Genomic DNA, 20,370 nt, shown 5'->3' with positions numbered 1-20,370 from the left:
CCTTGCTGCCCCCCTTTTCACCATCTCAAACCCCTCCACCACCATGACCATCACTACATAACAAACCACCAGCTGGGATCATCACCCAGAGTGACGGGGTGTCTGAAAGGCAGCTCTCATGTAAACAGTCACAAACACAACTTGAAGATGGAGTGAAGTCACTGCTGATACTGATCACACACTCCTCCCTGTGTTCAAAGTACACACACATTCATACAGAGGAGGAGGAGGAGGTCTCTTCTTTCAAAATAGACAGCTGGGCTTCCTCCCAAATCTGACGACCGCATTTAATTTTGTTTTTATGTCACAGAAATACATGAAGGGCGGATTCTCCATTTTTGTCCATGAGTGTTGTAAATATATTTTCACAGTGGGTTTAAGAAGACATTTAACTTTCTGCACGTTTTCTTGATTTGTAGATTTCCAGAGTGTGTTTTCAGGACTTAGTGGAGTTGCAGAGTTTATTTAGTCTGAATTATATATGTTGAAGTCTTTAAGGAGATATAAAGGTCTCAGATAGGTTGAAGATGTATTTGGGAGGCTTTAGGTGTCCTCGTTAAAGTCTTTAAAACCTGTATGGCTTTAAAAAAGTTGTGCATGTCTTTATGGATATTCTTATATGGCATTTTCATCTGAATCTGCGACCTTTGCTTTTCTATGTGAAACTGATAACATCTACAGTATCTTGCTTCATGCAGAGTTTGTATTTGCAGTCTGTATGGCTAGTTTTGGAAGAATTAGGACTTCATTGTAACGCATTATACTTAGTGACACTTAGTGACCAGAGGTCACTAAGTACACTCAGGTGACTAAGTCTGAACAAAGTCTGTAAATCAGACATCTTTAGGGAGGTTTAGGAGGCCTTGCTGAGGTTGTAGAGGTCTTGAAGAGGTCTCGGAGATACAATCCCAATCAAAAGTTGACGACCACTTGAAAAAATGGCAAAAAATCCTATTTCACATGGTTGGATTTTAATAAGGTTCCAAGTACAGCTTCAACATGGAACAAGAATAACATTTATTAAAGCATTTTTTGACCATGCAATTTATTGAAAACAACCCTCAAACTGAAACAAGCTGTTTTACAGCTGATCAAAAGTTAAGGACCACACCTCCAAAAAAAACAACAACCCGTAAACCCCTCCAAAACAGAAATCAAAGTTCCAAACATGATCTCAGTAATGAGTAGCTCCACTGTTATTGCTGATCACTTCCAAAATTAGTTGCGGCATGCTTGAAGCAAGTGATTCCATGAGGTGAATGCGAACATTTCTCCAAGTGGTGAAGACGGCCACACTAGGGGCATCTACTGTCTGGAACTGTTGTCTATTTTTGTAAACTTCCCTTGCCATCCATCCCAAAATGTTCTCATTTGGATTTAGATCTGGCGAACATGCAGGATGGTCCAAAAGAGTGATGCTATTCTCCTGGAAGAAGTCCCTTGTCCTGCGGGCATGCTGTCCTGTTGAAAAACCCAGTCGTTACCACACAGACGAGGGTCCTCAGTGATGAGGGATGCGCTCTGCAACATCTGGACATAGCCAGCACCTGTTTAACGCCCCTGCATCTCCTGAAGCTTCATTGTTCCACTGAAGGAAAAGCACCCCAGACCATTATGGCGCCCCCTTTCACTGTGGCGTGAAGAAAACATCTCAGGTGGGATCTGGTTGTCATGCCAGTAATGTTGGAAACCATCAGGACCATCATGGTTACATTTTTTCTCATCAGAGAATAAAACTTTCTTCCACCTTTCAATGTCCCATGTTTGGTGCTATCTTGCAAAGCCCAAATGGTCAGTTCTGTGGCATTCATTGAGACGAAGCCTTTAAAGACATTTTTTATTTTTGAAGCCCTTCAGTCTCAGATGGCATCTGATGGTTATGGAGCTGCAGTTGGAACCAGTAACAGCCTTTATTTGGGTCAAGGATCGTCCAGTGTCTTGACAGCCAATTGGATCCTCCGGCTCAGTGCTGGTGAAATTTTTTTGGGTCATCCAGTTGACTTTTTTGTTCCATAACGCTCAGGATCAGATTTGGCCTTTTAAAAGCATGTGGTCCTAAACTTTTGATCAGCTGTAAAACAGCCTGTTTCAGTTATGTTCAGCATTGTTTTCAATAAATTGCATGCCCCAAAAAATGGTTTGTCTCACTCCCATTTCTTCTAGTTGCGTGTTGAAGCTCTACTTGGAACCTTGTTAAGATCCAACCATGCAAAATATAATTTATTGCCATTTTTCAAGTGGTCCTAAACTTTTGATTGGGACTGTATTAGAGGCAGATTATGGGGATTATCTTTGGGTCCCAGGCGAAATTAGTTTATTTATAAACACTCATTATAAAATATGAATATGAAAGATAGAAAATGTAAACTTTCTTCAGAGAGCCAAGGTTTAAGTATCCATACTGAAGGTGTCTTTCAGAGTATTATGAGGAGGCTCTAGAGCTACTAGAAGTCTTGAAAAGTTGTCAGTGGTACTTTAAGGCCCTTTAAAGGTTATCTGCATTTTAAGGATTCTTTTATGCAGTCCTTCATAGCAGCTTTTTAATTGTTTACAAAATGTGCTTATGGTGTACCACAAGGCTCCTTCCTGGGCTCTGTTCTGGCCTGTATTTATGTGTTTTTGTCAACCTCAGCTTCCGTTCTGTTTGTTTCAGTTTTACCAAATCAACACCCAGCTGTGTGATAACGGTCACTACCTGCCATTTTTCCTGTGGCACTTGTATGCTAACTTGAAATGCTGTCTTTGACAGTGTCTTCATTTTTTAATAGCTGGTGCTGATGGCAAAATCAAGGTATGCGATTCTCCTTGATTTTGATTCGCACACCAAGCTGTGCCAGATGTTCATGAGTATTATTTTGGAACTGTTTTAAAAGATAAACTATGCCAGCCAAGTAGAAGGAATTATTTTGTGTTACGAAAGCAGATTTTTGTATGTCACCAAGCAGTTAACCAAGTAACAGGCATTTGTTGCTTTTCTGATCTAGCAAACCCACACTTGTTGCTTGATCGAGGGGAACTTTCCATCCTCCACTTCCATTCTTTCCCTTTGCCGGGTTATTGAAGGACTGGACAAGTCTGACTGGACATGAGCAAACATAAGAGCAGGAAAAATGGTACAGTGTGAAAGGCTATATTTATATAAAGAACAAGTCAAACTTAGTCAGACGGATCGGAACAAGACAGGATAAAAATGAGACAGGTCATAACAAGTCAGAACACAAAAGGACAGAGGTGCGACTGGACGGGTCAGACTGAGACAGAGGTTTTTCCAGTCTGTCAGAGCTGCTTGCTGCCTCCTCTGCTGTCTCTCAGACCTCCTGAGAAGCTGCTGCTGCCTCCAGCTGGCAGATTTCCCAGCAGTCCCCCCTTCAGCTGGTGTCTGGGGGGTCCAGATGCTGCTGAAACACTCGCAGGCAGTTTGACAAACTAATACGTGAGGAATTTAAGCTGAGGCTTCATGTTAAAGCTCTGACTGCTAAATCATTATGATAAACCTCACACTCGACTTTTAAAAGGGCATCAAGTACAATCTGTCTTTTACAACCAGATCTACAACAAATTAACTGCATATGTGACTCTTCTGCTTTAGCAGTCACATTTTATAAGGTTCACTGGTGCTAGAAATTTGTGGATGTATAGGGTTTTATCTCGGAATCTAACAGATCAGTGATTTTATCTCTGCTTTAATTTGACTATAAAAATAAAAACAGTGTATAAAAAGTTATATGACATTCTGAGACAAACATAATTTTATTGATTTCTGAAATAATAGACAGAAAAATTAGTTCTTCTTTCATTTATTTATTTATTTATATAGTCGTGGAGGTTTGATTATATTGTCACTTGTTAGCAGCTGATTGTTTGAAATAGATTTGCTGCCTAAACCTATGTTTAGATAAAGTTTGTATATGTCACAAAATCCATGTAGAATAGTGAAAATTCTGAACTTGGGGGTGTTGGTTTCCCATTTTGAAAATGAAAAATACCAAAGTTTGTCATCTAACAGGAATACTGTTTCTTTAAATTGTTGCTGTTTGGCAAAATTTCTGTAGATTGGATCCAAGCAGGCTGAGAACCTGCAGTTCCTCTAACAGTTATGTTATTAAAGCAAGAAAAACAAAAACAAGAACACCCCCAAAAAACAGAAACTTACTTGGTCTTTAGATAATGTCTCCCTTCATAACTAGTTTTATGATTCACCACTTTAAATTGTGCATTATTAGGGGCGTGGCCTCTTTGACTGAAAGGTGGATGTTGACACAGGCAGCTGTAGATGCTAGCTGGCTGCTAGGCTTCACCTGAGCTGCACCTTTGAACCATGTTTGTGCTGTTGGTGCCTTTTTAATGAGATCATCTAAAAGTAAGTAATATATGGCTGCTGTGAGGTTACTGGACTAACAGGCTGTCCAATAAGTCTCCACTTTAAATCAGAGAACTTCTTCACCTTCTTGTCTAATGATGGTCACTTCTGGCTCCACAAAAACCAACATGGTGGCGGCCAGAAAGCTAAATTGAAACCTTGATCTTGTAGAGCTGCAGGTGGCTGTGTCTGTATTTGAGATTCAGGTATGGTCCAGGTTTGAGGACTCTTCGCTGTTTATTCACTTTTCAGAGTGTTCGAAGATGTTATAGCTGTTAGAGTCCAAAATCTGGACTCCCTCTGGGTTTCTTCTTTTAATCTCTGGGCTCATGCTTTTGTTTCACCCCACATGTCAGCACCACTTCATGCTTCTAACACTGGGAACCAAGGACTCTTTCTGCTGATGTCCGCATTAAAAGGAAGCAGCTGATCGTGTTGGAGGACCTTCTCTATTGCTTTTCTTTTATTGTGACGTCTGCTGCAGAGGTGCTGTTGACTGTGTGGCTGATGTGAAGTGTGTCTGAGCGCTGGCTGGTGTTGGATCAGACTGAGTGTTTACAGTGAGACCACAGAGCCGAGCTGGCAGACGCTCAGGCAGGCTGGGTAAGCCCCGGCTCACTCTGAGGCCGCTGACGTGAGCCAGAACTGTATTCCTTTCTACTTTGGTATCATAACAAGTGAAGCTCTCTGGGTTTAGAGCGACACCACAGACTTTATCCACAACACAACGCCCACTGCTGCTTTTAATAGCCCGCCTGTCGCATGTGGACACTGCTGGAAGACAGGCAGCATTAATGCAATGGAGCCTGAGAATAATTCAGATAAATGAGGAGCACGGTTTGAGAAAATAAGTCAAATGCTGCAGAAGAAAAGGAGACCGAGGCCTGCTGCGATGTAAAAGCTTTCAGTCCTCGTGTGATGACACGGTGGTCTCCATCAGCCAGCCCACGCTGTCAGCAGCCAATGAGAGCGTCCGAGCCCACGGTGTGACAACACGATGACATCACTGCTGCCTCACAAATAGAAAAGGCTGATTTATTTAGCGGCGTGTGGAATCCCGCCTTCGTCGCATTACAGTCGGGCATGTTTAAAGCTAGCGGAGGCCAAACGAGTCAGACTCACAGCTCTGTGTTTGTTGGCAGCCGCCGCCGCCATTTGTGGCTGTGCCTGAGGTTTAGGGAGCAGAAACACTGAGAGTCTGGACTGTGTGGGCCTCCAGCTGCAGGGGACAGGAGGGCCTCCGGAGGGGGGCCACACGCCGGCTACCGTGAGGAGGGTCGTTGTGGGTCATGTGACCATAGCTAGACTGAGACCATGTCAAACAGCCTGCGGAGCAGAAATGAAGCTCAGAGCAACACAACGTCTAACCTAGACTCAAAAACATAAAAAGTATTTACAGCAGAATGAAGTACAATTACACTTAAATATACTTCTTATTCTCAACATTTAACATGAACACATTTACCTTTATCTCACACCAAGCTCACACGCTAGACACTCTGCGGCTGATCAACACGTTAAAGTTGACCTGTTCTAAGCAGTTCACATTTTTCTACTAGAGGAGCTTTGCATAGTTCACAGTTCAAACCGATCCTTCTTTATCTGACCCTGAGCTCTGTCAAGCCCCTCATGTCATCCTTTAGCTCCTCTCTTGAAGCCAGGTCTTTTAATGTGCTCATTACAGTTTATTTATTTTATTTTAGGGGTCAGCTAGAACAGGTTTACATGCTTTGCTGTTCACGGGCAGCTCAGAGGTTTCTGGGATTACTTCACCCTCTTCTCAGGTGTACAGAGGAGAAGAAAAAGCATGCAGGGGTCAAAACTACAGCAACAGTCTTTATTGTTAAGTCGACTGGTTTCAGGTGATGGATGAAGCACACTTGTTCCCTCGGTGTGACTACACAGAAACCTTTAAGGCTGAGGGACTCAAGGTTGAGCATTAATGTTACATTTTGATGGAGAAAACTGAAAAATGTTCCCTTCTTATTTTTTCTACATGTGCATCATAAGGCGTAGGTATGGATTTTATGAAGAAGGCATCACCTGATCAGGATGAAGAACACAGTGTTTCCTCAACATAATAACATGAATGAAGCAGAGGAGTTATTTAGGAAAACCTGCCATATAATGACTCAGAGGCAACACTGCATCTGACACAGGTGGGTCTTTATTACTGCTAAACTTCACACAAGGTTTAATTGTTTTTAGGTTAACATAACTACCTGCTGTTATCTGCTGCCTTATCAACCGTGTTTCCTGTGCTGGATGAGCCTCTCATCTTTTTATAACAGTCATGAGTTTCCAGACACTCCTTGCTGGTCATTTCCAGCCTCTTTTTTCATCTCTGTTCATGTGCAGCACGTCTTAAAGCTCGGCCTGTAAAAACAGCCCTCAGACTCAGGTGTCTCCTATATAACAGCAGCAGAGCACTGACTGACCTCCAGCTGTGGAAGGATCATCTTGCACCTTCTCTGGACTGAAGTTTGGTCCATTTCCAACATCTTCTTCCTGCCGTGTGATGGCGTTTGTTTCTGCACATCAAGACTTCCCGTGCTAATGTCTTCAGTGACCCTCCAAATGCCGTTTAGTTTTCTGTCTTCGTTTATGCCCGTTACGTATAACCCTTCAGTCAGATCGTGGGATGTCATCTTTAACAAACTTCCTACTAATTATAACTTAGCTAAACCTCATAGATTCTCTTTTTAAACTTTGTTGTGACAGCTAGAACAGCCATGCTGATCATTTTATTGGAGCTGACAGGATTTTTTAATCATTGTGAGATCAAAGTTAGAGACAGAGGTCTGGTGAGTTAAGAAATGGTTTTTGGATGAACTAAGCCATGATCACAACTTAGGTTTAAATCAGCCTGACTACAGGCTGTGAAAGTCAGCAGCGTCCTGTTATCGGCTGTAACCCGGTGCTCACCTGCTGCCCCCAGAGGACTACTTGTGGTTAACAGACCATATTTGAGACTGTTGGGATTGAAAGCAGGCTGACAGCAGACGTGTTAGTTTGAAAACAAACAGCTGTAATAAACCCGTACAGCTGTTCTGTCATGTGAACCAAAGTGCTCAACTCAGACCTGCAGAGCCTCCTTCGCTGGAAAAATGCTGCTGCAGAAAATAATCCAGCCAGCAATTATGTTCCCCTTAATTTGTGGTCCCAATTATTCGGATGCAAGCAGGATTTCAGGGCTGCTGAGCGCAAGTTTAGCTGCTGTGTTTGTTCAGAGTTGATGTTCTGTAAAATGTTCAATTAAAAAAGTCCAGCAGAAACACATTTGTAGGATTTATGAGCAGATTTGGACCCGGGGGCGGCTCGGTGGACTCCCAGATTACCGAGAAATGAAACACTCTCATGATCGTTTTACTGTCAGCAGAGAGGCGTTTATTATTTATTGACCATTGGGTTTTTTATTTTCCGTTTCATTTTGGATCCTACGGGCCGAGCCAGTTTGAGTTTTTCAGCTTTTTAATACAGAAATAATTAAAAACATTAAAAAAGAGCTTTTCTGGGCTGGACTGTTAATGAGTGTAAATCAGCCCGACGCCCTCCGGTCTGTTTGGCATGACGGCGTGTGAACTGTAAAACAGGACAGTAAACATGTCACACTCACAGATCTGCATCCAGTCTGAACAAGAGGGAACAAAATGGAAAAGTTATGAGCACGAGGACGGCAGCATGGCCTGGCAGTGGGCTGAGATGAGTGTGCAGACACAGATTCAAGTATTATTTATGTTAACAAGTGAAAAAACAGAACTTAATTTACCTATTATCGTAATTACATGCAGAGGGTTGGTGTTACAGAGGAGGATGCTAGGATACGGTGAGAAGGACAGCAGATGAAAGAAGGATGATATCACATTTCTACCAGTGTTCAAAAAATTACAATCTACAACATTTTACTGTGAATGTAAAATGTTGTTGTTGTTTTTTTGAATAAATAAATTCAAAGCCATGTGATCATGGCTTTGAATTTATTTTCTCATCTAACTTTTTAGCGCAACTGCCCCACTCACCTCTCATCAGTAAAAGGTTTAAATTAGTTTAAAGGTGAGCTCTTCTGCTTTTTTACAGTTCCTGTCTCCTCTCCATGAAATGCCACTGTTGGAAACCTGCTGATGGGCAGCACTATAGACTGTATATAAGAGATGGGCTAAGGTACTCTGTGTCTCCATGTCAAAGAGGCCACACCCCTAATTATGCAAGCATTAAGTCTTAATTTAAACAGGTGAGTTATAATGTTGTTACAGTTTTAATGGAGGGGGAATTTATCTTAGAGATGTTAAAAACAGTTTTTGTATCAGTAAACATGTTTATTTCTGCTGTCAAGGTTTAACATAGAAGTCTATGGGGACTGACTCACTCCTGTCTCTGCTGGATGTTAGAGGAACTGCACGTTCAGTTTCGAGCCTGGAGGTTGATTTAGGATAACTTTAAAGGTATGGTGTGTAAATGTAGATTGAACTGAGTTATGCTTCTTTACTCCTCCAAACTGAAGCCCATAAACTACGGCAGCTTTTATAGCACAAACATGTTTTAGTCAGCTGAGAGAGATCACAAACATTAAATACTGACTGTACGTCGTACTATACACGGCTGGTGTGTTTCTACTACTGTATGTGTAAAAGATACATTTTTGTTTCACTATTTCTAAATATATTTCAATAATATCAGCACAGTAAATCAGGAATTCAAAATAGATTTGTCAAATACTTTGTGACATACAGTTTTACGCCTGAGTCGCCTCAAAAACTCTGCTGTTTATCTGTAGTGTGTGCAGGCTGTTTACATCAGCTAGTGTCCATATGTATTTAGTCTTAAATACTTAAAGAGGGTGTGAAAGGAGTCGATCAGTCGGTGAAGCTCACTTCTGACTGATGATACTCAGGTGAGTTATTGTATGGCACAAAACCAAGCTTCTCTGTTTGAAATCATTGTTTCTGTTAGCTGGTGTTAGCAAAACTCTGGAGTGAATCTAACATTGTTGAACTTTTAGTGAATCATGAGAATGTAGTCAAACTGCTCATCAGAGGAAAACAGATTTTTAGGATACTCAGCCTAACATTAGTTGGGTCCACGTTAGCTTATAACCAGCTGTTCTTATTTAGCTGTCCGGACGGTCGCATGTCTAATCTGCTGACAATAAGTAACTGTGACAATATCGAGCACATGTTGCTGATCTCTACCCACATACATAAAAAAGGATTAGGTGGAATGGCCCCTTCACCAGTGCCAACATGGTTTCTTCCAGAAAACTGTGGCCACTTCCTCTAATTCTACATTTAGGAGAATTTAGGGAAAATGAAGCTCTAATGCTCCAAAACTAAGATAAACAACAGAAGAATGCATTTGTGATGACGTGTACATACAAATATATTATGTTGCATATAAAAAAACAAGCTCTGTATTTGATAGTGTGTGAGTTTACATATTGAAGAAGTTTATATTTAGAGTCTAATTGTGCCGTATGAACCTGAATTAGAAGCACAGTCCATGTCAGCACATTATGATGAAGCCCACTCAGGCTGTGAGAAGCGACAAGGCCAACATTGTGCGAATGAGCTCATGCTCGTTGGGCGCCCAGACAAACAGCCCCCTGCTACGACTCATTTACTCGAACACAAGCAACTCCTCAGATGATTTTCTGGGTAATGATCGATGAAAGGTCAGTAATAGGCTGTGCGACGTCTGTTTCTGCAGCCCAGGTGAGTGCTGAGGTCTGTGATTGACCGTGGCAGCTGCAGACTGTCGTGCATTGTTGAGCTGAGCTCAGCGTGCAGGTGTGTTGCATAATGAGTGACGGGCTCTGGAGATGGATGGAAATGACTTGGTGTGAATTAAACTCGGCTACGTGTTCTGCGTGTGCTTTTCTGTCCCGGTTTAAAGCCCTGACCAAGTTTTTGTTAATGTCAGTCACATACTGACTGTATGTGCCTGGACAAACGAACAGAAACCAGGTCCAGAACCCTCTATTGGTCCATCCAACGGTCCAAACCCAAAGTATCAGCTAATGTGTGTGCTGGTAGCATGGAGAGGACTTCTAACAGGTCTTTTTAAAGGAGTCGGCCATTCTGTTGATCCTGAGCCTGAGTTTGTTTCACACCAGCAACTGATGCTGATTATCAACAATGAACTACCAAAAACTAGGCTGAAACATTTTTCCCTTAATAATAATAAAAAAAAACTTTGTTAAAACTTTGTTTTCTTGGTTTCCACAGGGACAAAATAAAATAAAAAAAATAAAATCAGTGGTTCTGACATGGAATATGCTTCCAATTATAATTCATTACTTACAAATGTGTCTGTTTGACACGTGCTGCCCCCAACCCTTTGTTTATAACCCCTAATCCTAACCAAGAAATACATTTTAAAATTAATATCACATTTAAAAACAAAAGAACTGTTAATCTTTGAATAATTGTCTTTAGTAAACCCCTCCAGCCTCCACATGTGGATGTTTTGACCCTTTAAAATTTCATGTACATGAGATCAAACAGATGAAAACCATCTTCATAAACACAGATCATTTGAGTTTCTCTTTCACAAAGTGAGACCTGTAAATTTTGAGGACTCTGTTTTATATTTTTCAGGCTTTTTGGGGAACTTAATGAACTTGAAGCAGCTGCTGACTTTGAAAAATCAACCCTCCTGTCCAGCTCTGTCTCTGTAATGAAGAGCATATGTCAGAGACTGTTTGTGAGGCTTGTGTGTCCATCACTGCCCACGACAGAGCAGCGGAGTAAAAGCAGCGTTCACTCTCTTTATTTTGCCGCTGCTCTAAATGTTTGGAAACGCTAAAAAAAGGAGAAATGACACAGAGAGCAGCTCCCAGAATAGAAAGCTCTTTCTAACTTTGGAGGTGTTTGACGTTTCATGGACTGGAGGAGATCCACAGAGCGGGAGGAGGGGAACCCTGCGTCAGAGCGATACGCCTACAGCGGGAAAAGCCCAAACAGAAACCCAGTGAGTGCTGGAGCTGTGAACACACAAAACCACGGCGGTGGCTGGGCTCAGATCAGTCCGCCTGCGGTGCTCCTCCACCATGACTCTCAGCCTGCTGTCTTATTACAGCATTATCCAATCAGCCCGGGCGGCCCGGGGGATTTACCCCCAGTTGTTACCCAGAGCCCAGAGCCCTCCACTTCAGAGGAGGTCAGCCTGTACCGGGCTGTAATGTGGATGTCCAAAGTCTTTATGAGGCAGCCTAACACAAATTTCCACTCACTAATGACAAGTTAGAAAAGTCAGTTTCACCACTTTATAAAACCAATTTGTTACAGCTCAGAGAGAACAACGCTCTACTAATTACCAGAAAAAAAACAAAATCTCCAAAATTAGTCACCCATGAAAGCTAAAAAATAAATTATTAAAAAGTAAAAGAAAGCAACTCTAAAAATATCAGGCTTTATGAAATAAGAACAAGAAATATAGAGTTCAGTGGAAGTTGGACCTTTCATATTTTCAGCTCATCCTCCGACCCAGTGAGCTTGCAGCACATCGAGGTGTCTGCCCATCCACTTACAGCTCACAGCTGTCACTACTGGTCCAGGACTACGGTCAGAATTTAATCAACCTGAGACCACGCCCACACGTACGCAGGTATCTCAGTGAACTAGCTATTTTGGCCTTTTGCCCACACATGAATGGCATTTCAGATCACTGAAAATGGAGCTTTAGTAAAACTGCCAGGATGAAGAGTTTCAAGTTTAAACGTGGACGAGGAAAACTGAGATTTTGTCTCACAGCATCAAAGGTTTCCACTTTATCTCCTTTTTTGAACATGTTATTGTCTTTGGGCTTTTGATGATCCGACACGTTTACAGTTATATCATGTAGGAAGAGATCATTTTTCAAAACAGACCAGGAAAAAGTCAGTTTTGAAACATGTCAGTGTACGTGTGGATGGCACGATCTGATATCGTCGTGTTGGTGTTGTTCCCAGATCATCATACTAAATGTTGTTCCAGGATCAACATTGCAAGTGACCAATCAGAATGTTGTGACGTCATACTTTTGCGACTTCGGGAAAAACCGCCGTAAAACAAAAAACTGTACTTAAGCTGCGAGAAACCGCCTCTGTCCGCCGATCAACGGACCCTGACCCCAACCCTTTAATAAACGGTAAGCAGAATTGATATTGTCCTTGCAACATTGGAATTTCATAAATGCACGAATGGCTTGGCGCACAAAAGAATAACATCACAACAATGTGATTGGTCACTTGCAATGCTGAACCTGGAACAACATTTTGATGATGATCTGGGAACAACACCAACACGACGATATCAGATCATACGTGTGGATGTAGCCTTACACAACAGGATAGGTGAATGGGTCTCCACTCAAACTGCATTCACGGTTTACGGGCAGTAACCTGTAAACTGTGACAGACTGTAAGCCTGATGAGGTACTACACTGGGGACATCCTGCTTTTTCTAATGAAGTCACACTATGCAGCTTGAACATCTTTACTCTGCTGTGTTTGTTCCATGTTTTCCATCGGTCTTGAAACCTGAACAGAAATGAATTAAGCTGTTTAATCCTGCCGTTCCATTAATGAAGCTTGAGCTCCTTTAGTGACGATGCTGCATCCAAATCACAACAAATGGAAACTCATGTGTGCTGCACTCTGTTATTAGCAGCAGTATTTTATAGAGCTATTTATAGCACCGTTAGCTTGTCTGATTTGCTTCGTGTGGCGGAAAGTCAACTTGGAAATTGAAGTTAAGTGAAGCCAGGCAGACGGCTCCACTGCAGCAGAGTTATACATTTTACTGGCTGCCCGGTGCTGCCACGCTCTCCATCCTCGGCCTTCTCAAAAAACACATCCATCTCCTCACGGCCTGGCTCTGACGCAGCTTCCGTCAGCTCCGTGAACATATATCTGTTTTCTGGCCTTCACAATCACCCACTCCTAACTGGAAAAATAGGATTGTGCTGGCGCCATCCTCTGCAGCAGCTCGCCTGCCGTGTGCCGGCGCTGCAGTGGAAGAAATGCGGCTGGAATTACCGATCCGTGGGCTTCAAGTTTAATCTCCGAGGACACCTTTGCACATGGAAACAACTGCAAGGCGGCCACAAGAAAAACAGCTCATCACACAGTAAACATTGCAGAGGAGCTGAGTTGACAAAGAGCATGCATTTCTGAGGGCATTTTTTTGTGGCCACAAATCTGCAACTCTGCCAACAGCAGGGCCGAAATCAGGCTCTTAGCCTGTGGTTACAGCTTGGGCAAGGCTGAAAGAAACATACACAAGATCACTGGGGTTGTGAGAAAACTTTAACTCAAACCTAAAATTATGACATTAAGTAACAGTTAATGTTGAAGTTACCTGTTTAGACTGTCAAATTAATAAGTATAAAGCCAACTGAAAATATATATTGTGGTGGTTTTTAATATCATCTAGCATATATGTACATACAGACTGCCTTCACGAGGAATCTAAAATTGTTTTGTCATAAATAAAAATAAAACTTAATCTAGTTATTTGTTTTCATTTCATAGCCTAATATTTACTGATTTGCTGATCTATATAGTCTTTATGAACTTGAGAAATGCAAGTATAAGAATCGTTAAGATGCAATAAAACATCATCAGCATATAGTTATATTCTGTATTCTGTTTGTAAAGCTGTCCTGTTCTGCTTTTCCCGAGCTCCTGATGTTTATCTCCTGTTCCAGTGGCAAATGTTTATATTAAGTCAAGGTTTAAACTATAGAACAAATCTGAAGTAGGGCCATTTAAAAAAAAAAAAGCTGCGGGAGAGGGGAGTGTTCTGACCTTTTTTACCTCAAAATTCTGAAAAAAAAAAAATAGATGACCCAATTTTTTCCCCAGTGGTCCAAAATCCATAATAAAAAGACTAATACATGTCCCAGACAGCTTTAAACATCATTTTTTTCAACTCTTAAATCATCATGATGTCACATGGAATGGATATCCTTGTATGGTCCCGTGAAGCCCTACCTACAGGGCCTTGAAATATTTTCCCTTCTTGTATAGACCAATTCATTCCTGATGAGTAATACTGTCGAGGCCACTGGCATGACTTATTTATACATGAGGTGTCCTTTGCATTAGTGAGGGTGCTCTGTTAAAGGTAATACTAACCGCTAATCCAAGTGTCGCAAATCAGGTAGTGTTTAACGGCCAAATCTTATAGAGTGAGTTTTAGTACCTAAATCTAACCAAGTAGTTTTAAGTAACTCAGCCTAAACATGTATATTTGTCTCAAACCTAAACAACAAATGAAAGTGAAAAACTAGTTTAGCTTTTTTTGGTTACCAGTTGTCTCCCGTGGTTCAGGTCAAGTCCTGGTTGGTGTTAAAACCTCGAAAGTCATCCTATTCACATCCTTCTGCCATCTCCAAACTATGCTCCTCACTATCTGCAGATAATAAGTAACCACGTACTATTCTGTTTATAATAAACTAGAACTTTTCTAACATACCTAACCTAATGTAGCATTGATATATCTAAAATAATCACCAACACATACGTCTATATTTAAATGTAAAAACTCTGAGATGACTGAACATTGGAGTCTGCACATACCAGCAGACTGAAACTGTTACCTGCCTTCAATCCTTGGAGATATTTCATTTGTAAATAACATTTTTATCATCTATAGACACCTTTCAGCCTGTTATCCTTTTATATAAAGAAAACAGCTTAGAAGTGTTTGTGGGCTTTTTGTTCTGTGTTGTAATCCTGCTGCTGATTTGCATGTTCAGAGCAACATAAAGACCCCACATGCTGCAGCCGGCAGCTTCAGGCCTTTAAGTGTAGCATGAAAGAGGTTTCCTGCCATGTAAATGTTGGTGGTGAAGAAGGCATGTTGTGTATTTGGATCCAGCCTTTAACTCTGTTGCGATTGTGCAGGATGGAGGTGGTTTCTTGTCTTCTTCATTGTGTTTTCATTTTAAAAACTGCCCGCCTTTATTCTGCACAGAGAGGAACTGAATCACATTATAATCTCAAAGTGAAATCATACTGGGGAACACATGAGAACTGACAGGGAGGATCAGGATAGTAATATATACCCACTGACTCAGGGGGGAAAGGATTCTGGGAAGAGAAAGGAGAACCTTAATGCCACACACTCACTCATAACCACTTCTGTGGATCAACATGTTTTTATTGTCAAGGAGATGAAAATGACAGATTGTGTAAAAATTCTTTGTCAAAAACACTTATACAAAAAGAAAAACCGCTGTCAGGTCCGCACAAAGCTGTTTGCAGTCTGCAAAAACACAAAGCGCCATCATCACCAGCATCATCTCACATGTTCTCTTGGCTGTTGGTTGGTTTGTTTTTGGTGTCTTTTTCTGCCAAATCATGGTGAGATTAGAATAAAAATCACAATACTATATGAGAGTTCAGTAATACTGTAAATCCGCTTTTAAGTTATTGCATTTCATGTCATATTTTTGAGATAAAGTCAGTCCCTCCCATCTGCTTCTCATCCCAGGATCGTGGATATCTGACTTTATATATTATTTACCCAGACACAGTTTAAAAAAAATATTTGTTGTGCTTACCTCACATGGGGTCAGTGCAAACTGCTGGTCTCTAAGCCATCACTTCCTCTGGAACATCAAATAACATCTTGTTTCTGCTACAAAGGCAAATTTATTTTTTATATTATCTATGAAGACCAGTGCAACTCAGAGTGCTTTACACAGAACATTAACATGCAGTAGCTTTTAGACTACAGATGAGCTGCTCCTGACCTGCTCCACTAACTTAAAGCAGTTGAACATGAAGTAGATGCACATTTCAGACGAGCGCACCTCATTAAAATAACCAGTTTCAACATGAACCACTGGAAAATACTCAAATAAAACGTGTTTTTTCTCTCTATTAAAATATGCTATCCAGTTCTACATTAGCTATTTAATTCAATTCAATTTTATTTATACAGCGCCAAATCAAAACAACAGTCACTTTATATTGTAAGGTAGACCCTACAATAATACATACAGAGGAAAACCCAACAATCATATGGCCCCTATGAGCAAGCGCTTTGGCAACAGTGGGAAGGAAAAACTCACTTTTAACAGGAAGAAACCTCCAGCAGAACCAGGCTGAGGGAGGGGCGGCCATCTGCCGCGATCGGTTGGGGTGAGAGAAGGAAGATGGGGCAAAAGACATGCTGTGGAAGAGAGCCAGACATTAATAACAAGTATGAATTAATGCAGCGAGGTGTATTAACACCGATATTGACAATAACTGATATTTGCGAGTGAAATTATTGACACTACCAAGATAAAGTTGGTGGTGTCTGTTTAAATAAGATAGACCATGTTCTGATTTAAGTTTGTCTAAAAATCTCAAATGTACAGCACTGCTATAACTTTGACTGTATCTCTGAATAATCAGATTTTTTAAAAATGTATTTATCACAATTAGCCCCTTACATCTTTTAATGATAAACTCTGTTTCTGCTTTATCTTCAAAGACTTTTATTCAAAGACACAAGTTAATCCAAAGTGTCTGGAAGTTAGTTAACTTTGAAGCCTCAAAGTGAGCTTCATTAGAAGGATACAGACGTATCTGCACTAATATTCAGTCTTATGTGTGACTCTCAGCTTTACAATCAATAAACAGAACTGGTGTGCATGTGGAGACGTTTTACAGCTTCATTTTCATCTGTTCAGAGAGAGGAAACGATCTAAATGAAGCCACATTAAGCAGAACATACACTTGTCATGTTATTTCATAATTGTTGTTTCACTCTTCAGCTTAGTTTTCCATGTTTTCTTCATGTTTCTATGCAAACACTTTGGCTTCTCTTTCTACTTGATCATCAAGCAATGTATTTTCATTTTTGCAGGGTTTTTTACTGTTGTTAATCTGTTGCTCCATGAACACGTCAGTTCTTCCAGAGCCTCTGATGTCGAGTCTTGCCATGTTGCGTGCTGGTGTGAGAGGGATCCTGGGTAAGTGTCGGTGTTGTTTCTTTTCCACGGCTGAAGGCCACGAGGAGGAAGATGAATGGGGAAGATGAGCAGTACATTTGACATTTGGTAGGTTCAGATGGAAGTCAGAGAACGCAGCGTTTAATAATAAGCCTGGCGGTGTTATTCCTCGGGTCAGCTGGAAAAATGTGAAATGATTCCCTGTAATGGTTTTGCTTGTGCACTCAACTTACTTCACCTATTTCATTTCCTCATTTGAACTCATACATTGACCTCATCAGTTACACTCAATTAACCGTTTGTTCAGTCAAATTATCAGGCAGTTAGTTTTATTACTGCCCTCTAACAATATGTATCTTTTTGAAGAACCTGACTGCAGATTATGGTAAAATGGCCATTTACAGAATATTCTTTTTTTGTTAATCACTGAATATTGTTTGCAGGTTTGCATAATTTAATGTGAGAAACACTCAATTTTAAATTGCTTCAGGACCTCCTTGCTTCTTTCAAACGCTCTGCTTTTGCTAGTTTCTCAGAACCCTGACGTGCCAAAAATGAGAGTTATGTCAGCATAGATGCTAACAGGAAGCTTTAGCCACATGTTGTTTCAAACTTCCCCTTCGACTCATCATCTAACAGGTTGATATAGCCAAAATAACCGACTGATCCAGATTTTTACTAATGTGTAAGGGTTGTAAAAAGACTGTTAGCACTGAAGTGTGTTATAAAATGAAAGTAAATACTGTTATGCATTATTCTTAGTGGGAGGTGTTTGTATCACGATTTCATATTTCAACCAACAGTTGACACTAACATGACAAGGGACAAAATGCTTAATTCGTGTTTTTAAAATGAAACAAAACTTCCAACGGCGGCTCTTTTATACTGACTAAGACGTATGACATAAAAAATAGGTGCAACACGGTCTGAAGGCATCTGTAAAATGTTATTAAATGCTGTATGTTCATGGATGTACACTGTATATGAACATGATGCTAGTTTGAAAGCTTTGATAAGCTCAGTTTTTCAGGATGTTTGGATGATGAGTTTCTTGTTAAAAGGCATAAAACTAAAATACATAAACTTATTTGTATAGAATTCATGTAACTGAGATACTTGGTGTCAGTTTAAAATTACCCACCCACATCTGTTTGTTGCTGTACATTCAAACTGGGCAAAGTTTGGTCAAATTTACAGACATCTGCTACCAACTTACGGTTAATGTTAGCAGACTGCCCCATAAAACTTTTGTTGCTTATCCTCTGAGAGTTTACTTGTTTGACAGACCTGAACTTGATTCGCTCGCTTTCTATTAACAGTCACCTTGATGGGGGGGGGGGGCGACACAATTCCTCCCAAATTTGCGCTCAAAACGGTGTAATGTAGCAGAAGCTGTAAATGTCAACACAGCTTCTATTGTTCTCAGGCAGGAAAGGGGCAGAAGAAAGGACCTGTGTTTGGTGAAATATGGAAAGTAATTTGCAGTGGACTTTTGACTTCGCACATTATAGACATAGCAGGTTTGCACAAGATCTAGATCACAGATGACCTGCACAATTTTCATAAATTACTCTAGGTCACCACGTAATGGTAGTCCCAGGTGAATACGTCTGTAGTTTATTTTTAAAAAATGTGCACATGTACTCAAAGCAGACAAAAGCGTTTCTCATTCTATCAAAAATGAGATTTTGAGAAAATAGTTTCTCATTATGTCTCTGTCAATCCAGTAATTGATTAATCAGTTAATGATTTCAGCCTTAAACCATCCACGGTTCCCCCAGCACCATCTGCCCTCAGAAGATACTTTATTTGCTCAACCACTCAAGTACAAAAGCCTCAAAGGTACCAGTGGTACTCTTATCCAGTTTTCTGTACAGTATTGATACCTTGACCTCAGGTATCTGCTTATGTATCAGCACAGGGTTAGGGTTAGGGGATTAGGGTTAGGGTTGTAAATCAAAAAACTGTTACTGGTCACTGTGAGGAAGAGACTGGGAAGCATTGCTTTCTAACTGTGTAAAAAATTATATGACCAATAAATACAGCCAATGGAAGAACTAAATTCTTATTCTATAGTAAAATAATAAATGACACAATCTCAAAATCTTACAGCTGAGTGTGAGAGGCTTTCCTCCTGTTACGTCTTCGTTAGTAGCATTGTAGGAATTTTTCGCTCGCCTTGAGCACAGTGTGCTGTTCAGTATATACCTGTTGGTGTGTCCACGGTACACATTTTAGTCAAAATTGGAATTCTATCTGTTAGATACTGATCCCACAAGGTTTGTGTTACAGCAGAATGATAAAGAGTAAAAATACTACAGTCTAAAAAGTGCCACAGATAAGGGCCTTAAAAAACCAATAAAGTAAAAATTAGTTAAAAACAGTAAAGATGTACATACGTATCAAAGCAAATCCTTAATTTGTGATTTTGTCATTTTTACTTACAGTAATCTTACCTATTTAAAACTGCTTAGCTTAGACCCCTTCTGCTTACTCAGAAGGGGTCGCCACAGCAGGTAGCCCCACATGTGTGATTTCCCATTCACAGCATTCGTCAGCCATATTTAGTATAAAATCTGGAGTAAACGGTGCATATTTATTTCTGGGGAACATTCATGTATTTCTGTGGAGTTCTTTGTTGCTGAGAGAAGTTCAGGAGACAATCTAGCAGTTCACACTATTTTATTATCAGGCAGTTAAAGATTCGGCTTGCATAGCTGTGGACTTCAGGCTATGGACGTCAGGCAGTCTGCACACAGAGCTGTGAAGTACAACTGATAATCAATCCATCCATCCATTCACTTCCATTTATCCTTTTCAGGGTCGCAGGGGTGCGCTGATAATTTAAAGTATATATTAGACATATGGAAACAGGAAATATTTGTGATTGGCAATTGATAGTTTAGACTCAACGGTCCCTGATTTGTTCTCCTCGGGGTCCTTCTGCATGGTAACAGTCTTTGACCTCCAGTCAGGGATCTTGTCCTGTGTGCGAAAATTCCTCCCTACCTTACAGTTGTTACCAAGGATCTTTTATTTCCACGCTGATGTCAGCTTTAACTGACACAATAAAGTCTCTATTTCTT

This window comes from Oreochromis aureus, linkage group 17 (assembly GCF_013358895.1).
Source record: "Oreochromis aureus strain Israel breed Guangdong linkage group 17, ZZ_aureus, whole genome shotgun sequence".
In the NCBI taxonomy this organism is placed as follows: Eukaryota; Metazoa; Chordata; class Actinopteri; order Cichliformes; family Cichlidae; genus Oreochromis; species Oreochromis aureus.
The sequence above is the reverse complement of the archived record's forward strand: the minus strand, read 5'-3'. Positions refer to the sequence as shown.